This window comes from Pinus tabuliformis, chromosome 8, assembly GCF_031772625.1.
Source record: "Pinus tabuliformis cultivar Carrire ecotype Pingquan chromosome 8, CPIR1, whole genome shotgun sequence".
Lineage (NCBI taxonomy): Eukaryota > Viridiplantae > Streptophyta > Pinopsida > Pinales > Pinaceae > Pinus > Pinus tabuliformis.
The window spans coordinates 9574474-9589072 of record NC_142294.1 but is presented as its reverse complement, the minus strand read 5'-3'; the positions used below and the strand labels follow the sequence as shown (position 1 = coordinate 9589072).

Genomic DNA, 14599 nt, shown 5'->3' with positions numbered 1-14599 from the left:
CAACAAATCAAGAAGTCCCTAGGAATTCATGAAGAACAATTACCCGAAGAATTACAAAACATTTGTATTCCTGACTAAAACCCTGGGTGTGAACCATTTATGCTCACTTTGGCTATCAATGACCTCTTCTTACACAACTGTATGTTAGACTCAGGGGCTTCCGCGAATAGCATGCCCTTAAAAGTTATCAAGCACTTGGGTCTTAGCATCACTCGGTCGTATAAGAAGGTATGTGCTTTTAACTCCAAGCTTGTGGAGGTGGAAGGTCTCATAAAGGACCTTAAGGTTTCTTTGGCCAGGAACCCCGACATATCCCTTCTCATGGATGTTGTTGTCATTGATATCCCTGATGTGTGGGGAATGCTATTGTCTAGGAAATGGGGGGCTACCATTGGGGGTCATGTTCAAATGGACTTATCATATGCTACCATCCCACAATCTGATGGAACCCCTTTTATCCTTTATAGGGAACCCACCTACCTATCTCATGTGATTAAGCCTGGACCATATTACGAAATGCATGAAATTGAGAAGCCTTCTCCTATTCTCCCAGCTCAAGAAATTTGTATTCTCAAATGACCAATTTCTAAAACAAGCAGAAAGTGGAAGCCTAAAAAGGAGTATAAGGTCGGGGACTTGGTCTTGGTTGATAAAGACCCAATGCCTGTCAAGATTCATGGAAAAGTTGGGGAGGACTATTATTACATTGCTAAACTCAACGACGAACTTGGCCTTGAGCCGTTCAAATTAAGTCATATCACCCCTTTCCTTGAGACTTGATATTGTATCATATGCATGGTAGAGTAGGATGCGTTGCATGTTGATTTTGCATTAAAACTAACATCATATGATATTTCTCACGGTAGATTAGATGCATTTAAATTAAAATTTGCATATTATATTTTTCTATTGATTTTACGACCTAACATTAAGCATGGATGATCATAAGACATTGTGAAAAACATGTTGTCCCATGGGTCCAATCGTTGATATGTGCAAGTAACAAGTCTATAGTAACCAAGAGATTGTCGGAGTTCTTGTGACCTCCCATTCGAGTAGCTTCGTCAACTTCTTCGAGAGATCGCGTCGCAATTGGAGCCAGATTTTACCCGCCATTTTGTGGGTGATATCTCTAAGAGAAAAAATTTCTCCAAGATGGTCCTCAATCAGTAGCCAATAGCCCCTTGCAGCCACCAACTAGCTCATTGTGCGATTTCTCAATCACTTGAGCCAGTCATGTGAGCCCTCACCCATCTGCCATGATTGTATGTTTGAAAGTGGGCCTCCCGAACCTAAAGGTACACTTTGTCATTTGGTAATTGAGTGTTGTAGATTGCTTATCATGGACACTTTTGGGGATGGATTAATTGGGGTGATTCGGTGGAAAGAATGGGCTAGGTCTGCTCTCGTCCCCTAGACCCCTTTTGGATGTTAACCTTGGATTCTAACCACATGGGATCTCTTTTACAGACAATTTGGCTTTAGGGATGGTACTTCATGGGAAAACCTGATTTTGGTTGCGGGGTCCCGCTCCCTCATCCACATATATTGTCCCCATTCCACTCATTATAACCCCATTCATCCACATTCCTCTACTGGATCAACACAGGGTTATCCTTCCCCCTCCCCTTGCCCACACCTTGGGTCAGGCCTGGAATGATGCCCCGGAGGTTGATCCAACAAAAAAGAAAAGGAAAATCATAATTCGCCACATTCAACAAGAAAATGTACCACAAAATGCAAAAGATGGTCAGGATAAAAACATTTAGCACGTGGGCAAAAGCCAATACATGAGATCTATCCCATCATTATGGCCATCACCCTAGTTCCTATAGAACATAGATGAGCATCCTTTATCGTTTAGGAACCCATGATTGTCCCAACCCCTAGTGGGCAATGAACCGCCCTCCTTTATAAGGGGTATCCACTGCTACATCTCACACATCATGAACCCTTGAGCCCCGGGCAGTTAATTAAAGAAAAATCATAAAAGGAAAAAGGCATATAGAGAAGGGTGGAAAAATCAAGGTCAAGGCACCTCATGTACCATGATTGCTCCCTCCTATACATAATATACCCAAGTGTGGACTTCCTTTTTACTAGCTACCCTTGTACTCTAGCATGTGACCCAGGGCTACCCCTTTTCATTCCCTACTCCATTCATCTTTTTATCACATACCACCGCCTTTTAAAGGATGTACCTAGGACATATAATCTTCTTTAGAAGTAGAAACCACCTAATGGGGTACTTGGTTAACCCCATTTGGAGCTTGGAGACATTAGCCCATGCCAAAGCCTAGTATGGAAGGGCATGCCATTATGAAGTCCCCACTTGTTGTCCATGGTTTGTCAGTTGTTTTATTCGATTTCCTTGATAACTTGTTGTACTAGAAGGCCAGGGGAAGCATTGGATCTTATGCAGGATTATAGGTGGTCTCCATCCTGGGTTTGGTCTCCTTATACAGAGGCCTAATCTTCTAAAGGGCTACATTGGCACATGTAGGGCATGTCTTGAGAGCCATGGGCCTCCACAACAATAGACAACACTCAATGGATCCCCAGAGATGTTCAGATATTACTCAAGATTTACCTATTGGGTGAAGAAGATGCGCTTGGTTCACCTTTTCCTAGCCAACCCCATAGTTGTACCATGCACTTGGCAGATGACCCAGGACTGTATGCTAATGTGGCATCACTTACACCATCATCTAAGACCTTAGAAATGGTCTACAGGCATCTTCGACTTACTTGGAGACCCATGAGATCACTTGTGTGCCCTCACAACCATTGAGAGCACCACAGGTTTATTATGTGAACAAGGGGCCAACCCCTTGTCCATTACTTTTGGAAGTCAAATTCATCATTTTGGCACTTATGGACTTCATCAAGACTCTTAGAGAGAACAACGACATGCATTATTGATTATTCAACCTCTTGAGAGGCTTATTATTTTGTTTATGAGCTAGTTTGGTGGGTTTGTCAACAATATATAGTTATTTGCACATTGTTTTAGTTGATGGGCTAATGTAAGCTCAAACTAGGTAATTCAAACTCCTAATGAGTGTATAAATAGGAGAGACATGAATTCATTTTGTATCATCACTTAGAAATGATAACTTGGAGCACGGATGAATTTTGATGTTTGGATTGGACTTTCTTATCTTGGAGTTTCTTTAATGGCAAATATGTTGATGGTTGATAGGTTCTCTTACACGTAAATACACATTTTTAATGCTATTCTTGTTTTACTTTGTCATATGCATTGGAATGGGATTTTTTCTATACTAGGAATAATTGTTGCATTGCATAATTGCGAAATTGTGCAATTATTGTTTCTATAGAGCATCTCTTAATGTATGGGCCGTGTATGTTGAATGAAATCTTGTAGGGATAATTCTACCATTTAATTTATCTTGATAAGCCATCTATTTTAGCAATGTGAAGTATAAAGCTTTAAGGTCACTTCTTCTTGCCCTAAAGGCCAAGCGAAATAGTCCATGGGGCCTCCTTGATCGAGAAACGAAGTCCTTTTTCATCATTCTTCGAGACTCCATTCTCCCCAAGGGATTAGGCACTAGTCTACCAATAAGTGGTCACTCAAAGAACCATTTTTGTTCACCTTCCCCTCTTCACTCTAGGTCTAGCCACGTTGGGCCACCTAGGGCATCACTTTCCCAACAAAGTAGCCATAGAAAAAGTTCAATCTCCTAGCCTCTACTGTGCTTGTGTGTCCTCAAGGTCTCCTCCAAATTTGAAGAAATTCCGACGATGGGATTGTGAGATATCCCAAGCCCTAGCTCTGAGATCAAACTTTGCCTTGGTGTTCCCTAGGCTAGTACCTCATAGGATCAATTTGACACCTCTAAGTGAAAACTCTTGTTTTGATCCTTTCCCCTTCCTTGTCTGGGTTAAGATCATCATTGGTTGCTAAACTCCCTCCCCTTAACCTAGGCTGGGTCCACTTGGTCTCGTGTGGTCCCATACCTTTGAAAAGTTAATTCTTAAAGAACCAATTGGGAAACCAAGTTCAATAAGGATTTTAGGGATTGCGAAACTCCTTTACAAGGCATGCTCCTTAAACCTAGCCCTTAAATCCTCACCTCCTCCTAGAAAGCTTTGTACCGTGCTTGAAGAGCAAGCGAGCTCCATTGTTAACCTCCTTTTGGGAAAAGGATCATTAAGGTCACTTCACATCCATTTATTGATTCATCCTTCACAAGTGATTTCTATATACTAGGTCTCCTCCCATCAGTGAAAGTCCGTAAAGAGTAGGGAGTCTTAGCTGAGGTGATAGTGGGCTAAGTCTCCATTGTGGCCCTTGATCTAGCAGTTGTCACTTTAGGAGTCCCTTTTAGGTCCCCTGCTAGTTTGAGCGGTAACAAGGCCCAAAGTCTATAACTTATCTCTCAAAAGGGTCCAAAATATGGATTTTGATGAATACGACTTCTCCAAATGACAACAATTACAAAGATAAGCATCTGAGCTTCTCTATGGCATGATATGCAAATTTCCTGAGGCTTCTTATATCTCAAAGGCATGAAGTTTTGAGGCTAGGATATGTGAGTTTTGTGGCTCCCCTAATGCGAGCTTTTGTGGCACTTTATGCGAGCTTTTGTGGCACTTTGTGCAAGCTCTATGGCACCTCTTAGCAACTCTGTGGTATCCGAATTACATGATCTCTATGATTGTTCAAGAGTGTGAATAATCCAAGTTTGTCCTAGACTCGAACCTAAGGAGATCAAGAGGACTCATATATAAGGTCAACGTACCCAAGTACGGAAAATCACTGTGTTACTAAAGAAGAGTCGAGACTCTTGAAGTCTGCTATAGGCCGAGTAGAAACCACTTAATAGGTTACTTGGTTAACCCCATTTGGAGTTTGGGAGACATTGGCACATCCCGAAGCCCATTATGGAAGGGCAGACCATTATGAAGTCCCCCCCTGTGGTCCATGGTTGGTAAGCTCATTTACTCAATTTCTCTAATGACTTCTTGTATTGGAAGACTAGGGGACGCATTGGATCTTATGCAGGATTACAGAGGCTCTCCATCTTGGGTTTGGTCTCCCTATACGGGGTCCTAACCCTCCAGAGGGCCACATTGACACATGTAGGGTGTGTGTTGAGAGCAATGTGCCTCCATAGCAGTATACAGGACTCCATGGTTCCCCGGGGATGTTTAGAGATTGCTCGAGATTCACCTATTGGACGAGGAAGATGCACTTGGTTCACCTTTGCCCAGTCGGCCCCACAGATGTACCATGCACTTGGCAGCTGACCCAGGACTTGTAGGATCATGTGGCATCCCCTACACCATCATCAGATCCCTTACATATGATCTACAAGCATCTTCGAGTCATTTGGAGACCCATGAGGTTATTATTGTGCCCCTACACCCACTGGGAGCGCCATAGGTTTATTGTTAGGAGAACAAGGGGCCAACCCCTTGTCCATCACTTTTGAGGGTCATATTCTTCACTATGGCACCTATGGACCTCATCAGGCCTCTTGGAGGGCCCTACGACATGTATTATTTATCATTTGATCTCTTAAGAGGCTTATTATTCCATTTGTGAGCTAGTTTGGTGGGCTTGTCAACAAAAGTTAGGTTATTAGCACATTATTTTATTTGTGGGGCTTATGTAGGCCTAGGAGACTAATTCGAACTCCTCATTAGTGTATAAATACAAGTGACATGAGTTCATTTTCTCATCATCACTTTGGATTGGATCTTTTCTCTCTCTTGAGATTTTCGCATTTTTTCTAGAGGATGAATTGGAGCTTTATGGATGAAATTTGATGTGTGGATATTGGTCTATCTAATCTTGGAGTTTCTCTTTTGTTAGTTGTGGATGGTTGGATATATTTTGTTACATGTAAGTACTTTCTTTTAATGTTATTCTTGTTTTACTTTGTCATATACATTGCATTGGGATTTTCGTTATTTTTAGGCTAATTGTTGCATGCATTTACAGCTTTAAATTGTGGAATTTTTTCTCTATTATAGCATCCCTCAATGTATGGGCCATGTATTGTGAACGAAATTTCCGAGGGGTAATTCTAACAACGAATTGACCTTGATAAGCCATCTCCTTTGTACATTGAAGTATAAAATTTGCAAGATTGCTTCTCTTCGACCTCAAAGGCTAGTGAAGTAGTCTTGAAGTGAAGTAGTCTTGAGGCCTCCCTGACCAAGAACCAAAAGGTCCTCAACTCATATTCAACATAGACTCCATTCTCCCAAGACTAAGGCACTAATCTACCAAGAGGTGTGTTGAAGAAAGTGTAACTAGGTTCGGTCTTCATAATGACATGTAATTATGACTGATGTAAATAATGTAATAAAGAGAAAAAATATATTTATTGTATTCCTTGCATCATGGGTTTCATGAGCAAGAAGTGTTATTCATAGGTCAAAGACTTCTTCTTGATGTCTTTAGGATTTGTCATAATGAATAAGAGTCATTGTAATATTTATAAAGTCATGTTATACTTGGAAGAAGCCCTCCAAATGACAAGCACAATCCTCTTCATCACGTCGGCCTGCAAATGAATTAAAAGATAGTCATGTCAGCTCAATAAAGAGACACAACAGTTCACATGTCATGTCAGCTCAAATGTAGAGGCAGACTACTATATATATGCGGCTAGGGTCACCACAGAAGGAGCAGAAAAACTCGGACTATAATTTCGGATGGGTGCAGGAAGCTCAGAATTTCGGATAGGTACAGTGGCTCAAGAAATCTCGAATAAGTGCATAATTTCAGTATTGCGGAGGGAGAAGAATCTCTGTGTTTTTTAGTGATATCTCGGCCTCCTCACAGCACTGTCTCAGCATGCTAAGATGCAGTCCCAGTCTAATCATAAGAGTGCCGAGATAGGGTATTCCCTTCTTTCACTGAGACAAAGCATCCACTGAGTTCATATACTGAGATATTATACTTTGATGTGCTCATCAAGACTAATAGAGGAGTTCGAATATGTCACTGTTCTATGTCACTAAGAGCCTATACCATCCAAAATTTTAGAGTGATCTGAGGTTCTGTTTTACTGTGATGACTCTTTGATGATGACTGTAGAGACACAAGATTTTGCTGTTTGTAGATTTCTTGTTGTAGACTTGTTCCTCCAATGTCTCTTTTTTGCCCTTTCTTAGATTACAAACATAGCTCTGATACTATGTTCAAGAATCTAGGGCATTGATTTCATGAGATTCTTCTTAGCATGATAACTATTAATGTTTAGTTTATTAGCATATTCTTTAACGTTAGTGTGTCTTCTTTAGTTCATTAAATAGCTATCATAACAAAGAGACAAGAACACAAGATGTTGGCTTTCTGCCAGGGCCAAAACCTCTCCCTCTTGGAAAGGAAAACCCGCACAAAATTCTTCTTATAGAGATTCCAATTGATGAACACCAAGACCATGATCCTTGACTAACTGAGCAACTCCAAGACCAAGACACTGATCCTCTTCTTCATACTGCTAAGATCATCATCATCACTGTACCATGGATACATTCATTACTGTTGCAACATCACTGAGAATATTACTGATCTCCCACAGAGAGACTCATCATAGCTATGAGCTTCATTGTGGCGACATCATTACAGAGATCACAGAGATCCTCTTCATTTCGAATACACCGAGATTGTGACACAGTGATCATCAAGATAGTGACTGTGTCTATGATATATGTAAGCCGAAACAGAGTTCGATACAGATCCTTCTTGCCAAGCGTGTAGACACTTGTGACTGCATTTATCATATCACTGAGATTTGTATCATCTCTTTCCACCAAGGAGTAGACTGCATTAGCAATGCATTAGGAGACTGAGATTTCTTACGAGGTTTCAGATGTGACGAGATAGTATCCTTACTGTATCCATCCGAGAGTGTATTCCTTCAAAGTATGCAAGGTTGCAGACCCTGTACCCATTCGAGCTTCTTCAGAGATATGCGAGATTCTCTTCTGCACTTTTGCGGTGACTCTAGCTGCCTATTTATAGGTGTTATGTCTCCATATCAAGCCGACATTACCAAGTGAACTGATGTGTCTCCTTTGCAAGCCGACATGACTTTTATTTAAATTCATTTTGTTGGCCGACGTGACTGTGTTTTTTTCATTGTTTTGCTTGCTTGTCTTCAAGAGGATTGTGCTAGTCTTGGAGGGTTGTTCTTAGACATTCGGTTGACCCATATACATTACATGAAGGCTCAAGAAGAGCTCCTTATATATGACTTTGACTCTTTGACTTTTCTAGACCTATGAAATGAGCAAGAAACTCATTCATTTAATTTACAAAAATAATATTTCTTTTTCTTGACAAGTACAGAGATCAAAATTACATTTGTAGATACCGAACCTAGTTACACTTTTCTTCAACACAAGGTCGGGAGGCCAACCTTCAAACATACAATCATAACACATGGAAGAGGGACCACATGGTTGGCTCAAGTGGCAGAGATAATAGCACGTTGAGCTATTTGATGCCTGCAAGGGGTTGTTGGCTATCGGTCGAGGACCATCTAGGAGAAAAAAAAAATTGTTATGCATACTACGCACACGTAGTGGGTAACAAGAACCAAAGGATTGGATGGTGAACAATACTTCATGCTAATGGTTGATGATTATACCAGGATGACAACAGTCAGCTTTCTGAAGAAGAAATCTGAAGCCTTTGAATGCTTCAAAATCTACAAGGAGATGGTTGAGAATGAAACTAATCTAAAAATCAAATTTTTGAGATCTGATAATGGAGGGGAGTTCACATCTAAGGAATTCCAGCACCTCTGTGACAAACAAGGAATCGAGAGACAATTCTCAATAGCCAAAACACCACAACAAAATGGAGTTGTTGAAAGAAATAACAGAACAATTGAAGAAATGGCTAGGACCATGTTGAATGATTCCAAATTAGGTGATGTATTTTGGGTCCAGGTAATGGAGACAATAATGCACATTCTAAATAGAGGAATGCTTAGAAGCAATAGTGACAAGACCTCGTACGAACTATGGAAGGGAAGACCAGCAAATGTCAAGCACTTCAGAGTTTTCGAGAGCAAATGCTACATTAAAAGGGAAGATAAGAAGATCGGGAAATTTGATTCTCAAGTAGATGAAGGCATATTTATTGGGTACTCACAAAGAGAAAAGCATATAGATGTTATAATCTAAGACTCAATAAGATCATGGAGAGCATTAATGTAACCTTTGATGAAACAAAGACAAAGCAAGGATCATCATCTTCAAGGAATGAAGAAACAAAAGAACCAGAGCAAGAAGTAACATCTATTTCCAGGGTAGGGGAGGAATGCTCAAACATGAAGAACAACCCTTTATCGGTAGCATGGCCTAGGGAAGCATCTTTCTCAATTTATTCTATATTAGAGTCATTAGAATTTCCCACAATCTCAGAAGGCTCTTCTTTGATTGAATCATCTTGGAGCATAAAGAAGGGACCTTTCCAACCACTAGGAAGGGCTTCATAAGGACCGACATCGTTATTCAGAAGGGGCAGAGCATTTTCTTCTTCCCTGAGCTCATTCTTATGGACTTAAGAAACCATGGGGTCTTCATTTCTATAATCATACAAAATTCCCCAATCAACAGCCCAAAAGTCACTCGTAGATTCTTTGCTTATTCGACTATCATGATCTTCCTCAAAATCCTCCCATTCTTCATTATATATTTGGTGTTGGTTAAGATGCCATTCATTCTCTTCTTTAGACAAGGAGGACCTTTCCTCCTCCATCTATTCTCAAAGAATGATCTCCAATGTATTTACTACATGATTTTGATAAAATGCCTCAAGAAGAAGGTCATCAGTAGGACTCCCTTTATATTATCTTTGTGTTACAGAGCCTTTCCAATTGTTCACAATAATGGGAGAAAATCTCTTGGGAGTTATATGTGGCCATCAGTTTCTTGCAAGACTTTTCATATTCCATCATCCATTCTTGCAACGTCTGAGGCCTCTCGAGGTTGAGATCTTCCTCATTATCCTCAGAGGACATGCTTTCCAAATCATGAGTCTCTCCTTTGGCACCATCATTAAAGTATGCATCAATAAGAGACTCTTCCTCAAGCATAAAACCATATTCAATGACTTCCTCCTCTTGAAGGGCCATATCTAGTATTGGGATATGTCTTCATGAGATTGGAAAGTCGGTCCTTCATGAAACAAGAAGTGCATAGTCAACATTGAAAGAAAAGGAATGCTTTTAGGTTTACATGACTCAAGCCAATCGGTACTTAGCGCAATTGCTAGGACAAACAATTGCAATAGGTCACAAGGTTGAGCTATATTTTGCTTTGAAAGGTACCTTATGAACCTTACCACGTGGTTGGCTACGGAATGTGGATCCACATCAAACATTGCCATATTCTTCATGGATTCCGATGAAGGATATCTTGGGGTCCCAGTCATATCTATGGCAGGAATATATGTGGTCAACGTGTTGTTGGGTCCTTAACGACATCGGAGTCGCCAGGGTGAATAAAATTACCTAAACAAATGCTTGCTTCACCCTACAAGCATTGACTTTGAAGTTCAATGAAGAACTAGGGCTTCATTCTTCCAATGGAGTCACCAATAATGTTGTGTCAATATGTCATATGGGGAACCAAACACACGTTTCGTGTCCCCGGCAATGTTGCCAAAATGTTACTGCTCAAACTAGTAGGGGGGCTAAAGGGGATTCCTAAGGGGACAATTGCTTGGCCAATGGCAACAATGGAGACTTAGCCCATTGTCACCTCAACTAAGACTCCCTACTTTTTACAGACTTTCACCGATGGGAGGAGACCTGGTATATAGAAATTCACTCGCGAAGGATGAATCAACCAATGGATGTGAAGTGACATTAATGATCCTTTTCCTATAAGGGGGGGAAGAATTGAGCTTACTTGCTCTTCAAGCAAGGTACAAAGCTTTCTAGGATAAGGAGGTGAGGATTTGCGGATTCGGTTAGAGGAATATGCCTAGTAAAAGAGTTTCCCAATCCTAAAATCCTTATTGAACTTGACTTCCCGAATGGTTCTTGAAGATTTGACTTTTCAAAGGTATGGAACCACATGGGACCAAGTGGACCCAACCCAGGTTAAGGAGAGAGAATCTAGTAACCAATGATATTCTTAACCTAGGCAAGGAAGGGAAAGGTTCAAAGCAAGAATTTCCAATTAAAGGTGTCAAATTGATCCTATGAGGTGCTAGCCTAGGGAATACCAGGGCAAAGTTTGATCTCAGAGCTAGGGTTTGGGTTGTTGATTTTTTAGTAGCTTGGGAGGTACTCCAAGCCCTAGGGTTTGGGGATTGGAGGACAAAGCGCCACAAGAGTCACTTGTGGGCTTGGAACCCAAGGTAGGGGTTTTTCACCCATCGGGATTTGGGCCAAAACCATGAAGAATTTGAGCATGAGAAAATTTGAGGTGATAGAGCTTGGCGTGTCGATTCCAACGCTTCAAAGATCACTCAAATCAGAGCTCTAGAAATGAAGTTATGAATTTTTGAAGTCAAAGTGTGGGTTTGCACAAGAAGTGTCAAGGTCGGCTTAATGTTATTTAGCCTTGTGACAATTGTACAAGCCCCAAATATGACGTTTTGGAGGAGCCCTCTTATGTGTATAAATAAGAGGTGAGGAGGAGTCATTTAGGCATCCAAAAGTGCAATACAAGGCAGAGTGGAAGGAGAGAGACACCTCTGTTTTGGGCCGCAGGACTAAGGCAACTTTAGCAAGGAAAAGAAGGCAGCATGGAGCCTTCTAGGGTCTATTTGAAGGGTTGGTTAATATTGCCGAGAGGCACATTACAAGGTGACATTTCTTGGTTGTTTGGGAAGGAGTTTGTGGCACCTTTCAGCACTATTTAGGCAGCGGTTAGCACAAGGATAATCGCAGGGAGGCCAAGTCCTAAAACAATGGGTTGTTGGGTGTGTATAGGGGATGGTTTTAGCCCTATACTCCTGTGCAGTGTTGCGGGGGGGCTCCTCCCCCTCTCGATCCTGCTCCCAATCTGCGCTCTGGGCAGGAGTGACTCGGGAGCGAGTCGGGAGCGCGCTCCCTAAAAGGGAGCGATTTCGAGAGCGCGCTCCCTAAAAAAAATTTGCGTTCCCCGGTTTTTTTCGAATTGACAGAGGGAGCGTCGCTCCCATTGCTCCGGGAGCAATTTTTACAACCCAGGAGGAGTTGGGGAGTGATCACTCCTGACCGCTCCTAGGTTATAAAAATTGCTCCTAGCGGCGGTGAGCAATGCCCGAAAAAAACACGCGAAAAAATTAAAAATGAAATAAAAAAATAAAAAATAAATCAAAAAATAAAAAAATGATTTGTGTGAAAATAAAGTGAGGGAGGGAGGGACGGAGGGAGGGAAAGAATATAAATAGACCCTCCCTCATATTCATTTCATCATTGTTTGAGAGTGAGAGTGAGAGCAAGAGAGTGAGGAGCAAGGAGAGAGCAAGAGAGTGAGAGAGCAAGAGAAAGCAAGGAGCAAGGGGAGATTGAAGAGCTTGCAAGGGGAGATTGGAGGCCAAAGAGGTAGGCTCTACACTCTATTCTAGCAATTTTTTTAATGTTCATTCCTAAATAAATAAATAAATTTTTTTCTCTATTTCCCATTCCCATTCCCATTCCATTTTTTTGCAGATTCAAAACTTCAAATTTCAAACATCATGGTTATATTTCTTGGCATTTTCTTCTTCTTGGTTCCTTTTTTGGTTATTATGGTGTTGGAGAGTAGAAAAAGGAGGGTTGAGAATGAAGAAGGGGATGAAGAAGGGGATCATATTAGATTTGATGAAAACCCCGGTGAAGAGGAGCTGGAGGAGAGTAAACATGAGTCAGCTCAAAAAACTAAACAAGACCAAACCCCATTGTGGAAATATGTTAATAGGCCTGAACCAGGGAAAGAGGGTGGACCGTGGAACCACTAAATTTCATTGCCCCCATTGCAACAATAATTACACAGGTTCATACACCCGTGCCAGAAAGCACCTCTGCGGGAAAAGGCCATGGGATGGAGATAAACAAATAGGAATCAAAACTTGTACAGGTGTGTCAGCAGCAAATAGAGCCAAATACATAAGGGAAAAGGAGGAAGCCCAATAGAAATCTAAAAAATCAAAGGGTTTCTTTGATCCAAGCTCACAATCACATGCACAAAGAACTCCTTCAACATCCTCTCAAGGCAATGGATATGGAGGCACAAGGTCACCAAGTTTAAGGCATAGAAACATATCAGATTTCCTTGATGAAGGGTGTAGGAATGATGTGGATTCAAAAGTTTACAGGTTTCTCTATGCATGTGGAATACCATTCAATGTTCTTCACTCACCTTATTGGCACGAAATGGCTTCTGCCATAAATGATGCCCCTAAGGGATACAAAAGCCCTAGGTATGACAAGGAAAGAACCGTTGGACTTGATCATGAAAAAGCAAAAATATCACATTCTTTGAATAAAATAACAAGTTCTTGGACTGACCATGGGGTGTCCATTATATCTGATGGATGGACAAATGTAAAAGGCAAGCCATTGATAAAAGTTCTTGTTGTGTCTGTCAGTGGTGCCATCTTTCTTTCAGCATATGATTACTCAGACAAGTTCAAGACCAGCATCAACATTGCAGAACCATTACTTGAAACAATTGAGTGTATTGGGCCATACAATGTCATCCAAGTCATCACTGATAATGCTCCTAATTGTAAGGCAGCTAGAGCAATTATTGAGGATAAATACCCCAACATATTTTGCTTTGAGTGTTTGGTTCACACAATGAACCTTTTGATGCATGATATTGTTAAGAACAAAAACGAACAATACAAATGGATTGGTGACTTGTACAAGAGAGGCAAAGAAATGATAAAATTTATTACAAATCATAGCAATACCCATGGCCTTTTCCGCAGTCACTCAAGATTGGAGTTGTTGAAGATTGCGAGGACTAGATTTGGTAGTTATTACCTCACCTTCAGGCACCTTTTGAAGGTAAGAGAGTCATTGGCTAGCATGGTATCAAGTCCACACTGGCAGGTATTAAAGGAAAGGGCTACAAATATAACTGACAAGCAAGGTTTTGAACAGGTGGAGGAGGCCACTCTTGATGGTATGTTTTGGGCACGAGTGAGGCAAGTATTGGATTTCACCAAGCCCGTTTATCACATGATTCGGTTTGCAGATATAGATAAACTAGTGATTGGCGAGGTGTATGAGCAAATGGATACCATGTTGGGGCAAATAAAAGATATTGTTCATAAAAATGATCCCAACTTGTATAAACTGATTCACGATTGTGTGTGTATATGGTGGGATAAACTTAATGTTCCACTACATTGCTTGGTGTATATCCTTACGCCAAAATACTACCCTACATCTTGGTTGGGCCAACTTGCACCAGGGGGTGGGGTTAGGGTCAAACGCCATATAGATGAAGAGGTGTCTACAGGATATTTGCAAGAATTAGAAAAGTTGATACCTGACAGGGAGGAATGTGCTAGTGTGCGTCTTGAATTAGGCAGATACTTTAGTTGCACTGGTTTGTTTGGTACTTTCATGCAATGGAAGATAGAGACATATTTGATGCTCTCACATGGTGGGAATCA

At 41.1% G+C, this 14599-nt stretch overlaps 1 protein-coding gene across 6 annotated transcripts in view; it reads right to left on the bottom strand.

Moving 5' to 3' along the window:
- LOC149233908 (uncharacterized) overlaps positions 1–14599 on the bottom strand; it is a 334987-nt gene that overhangs the window by 122576 nt on the left and 197812 nt on the right. The gene's annotated exons all lie outside the window — the stretch shown is intronic.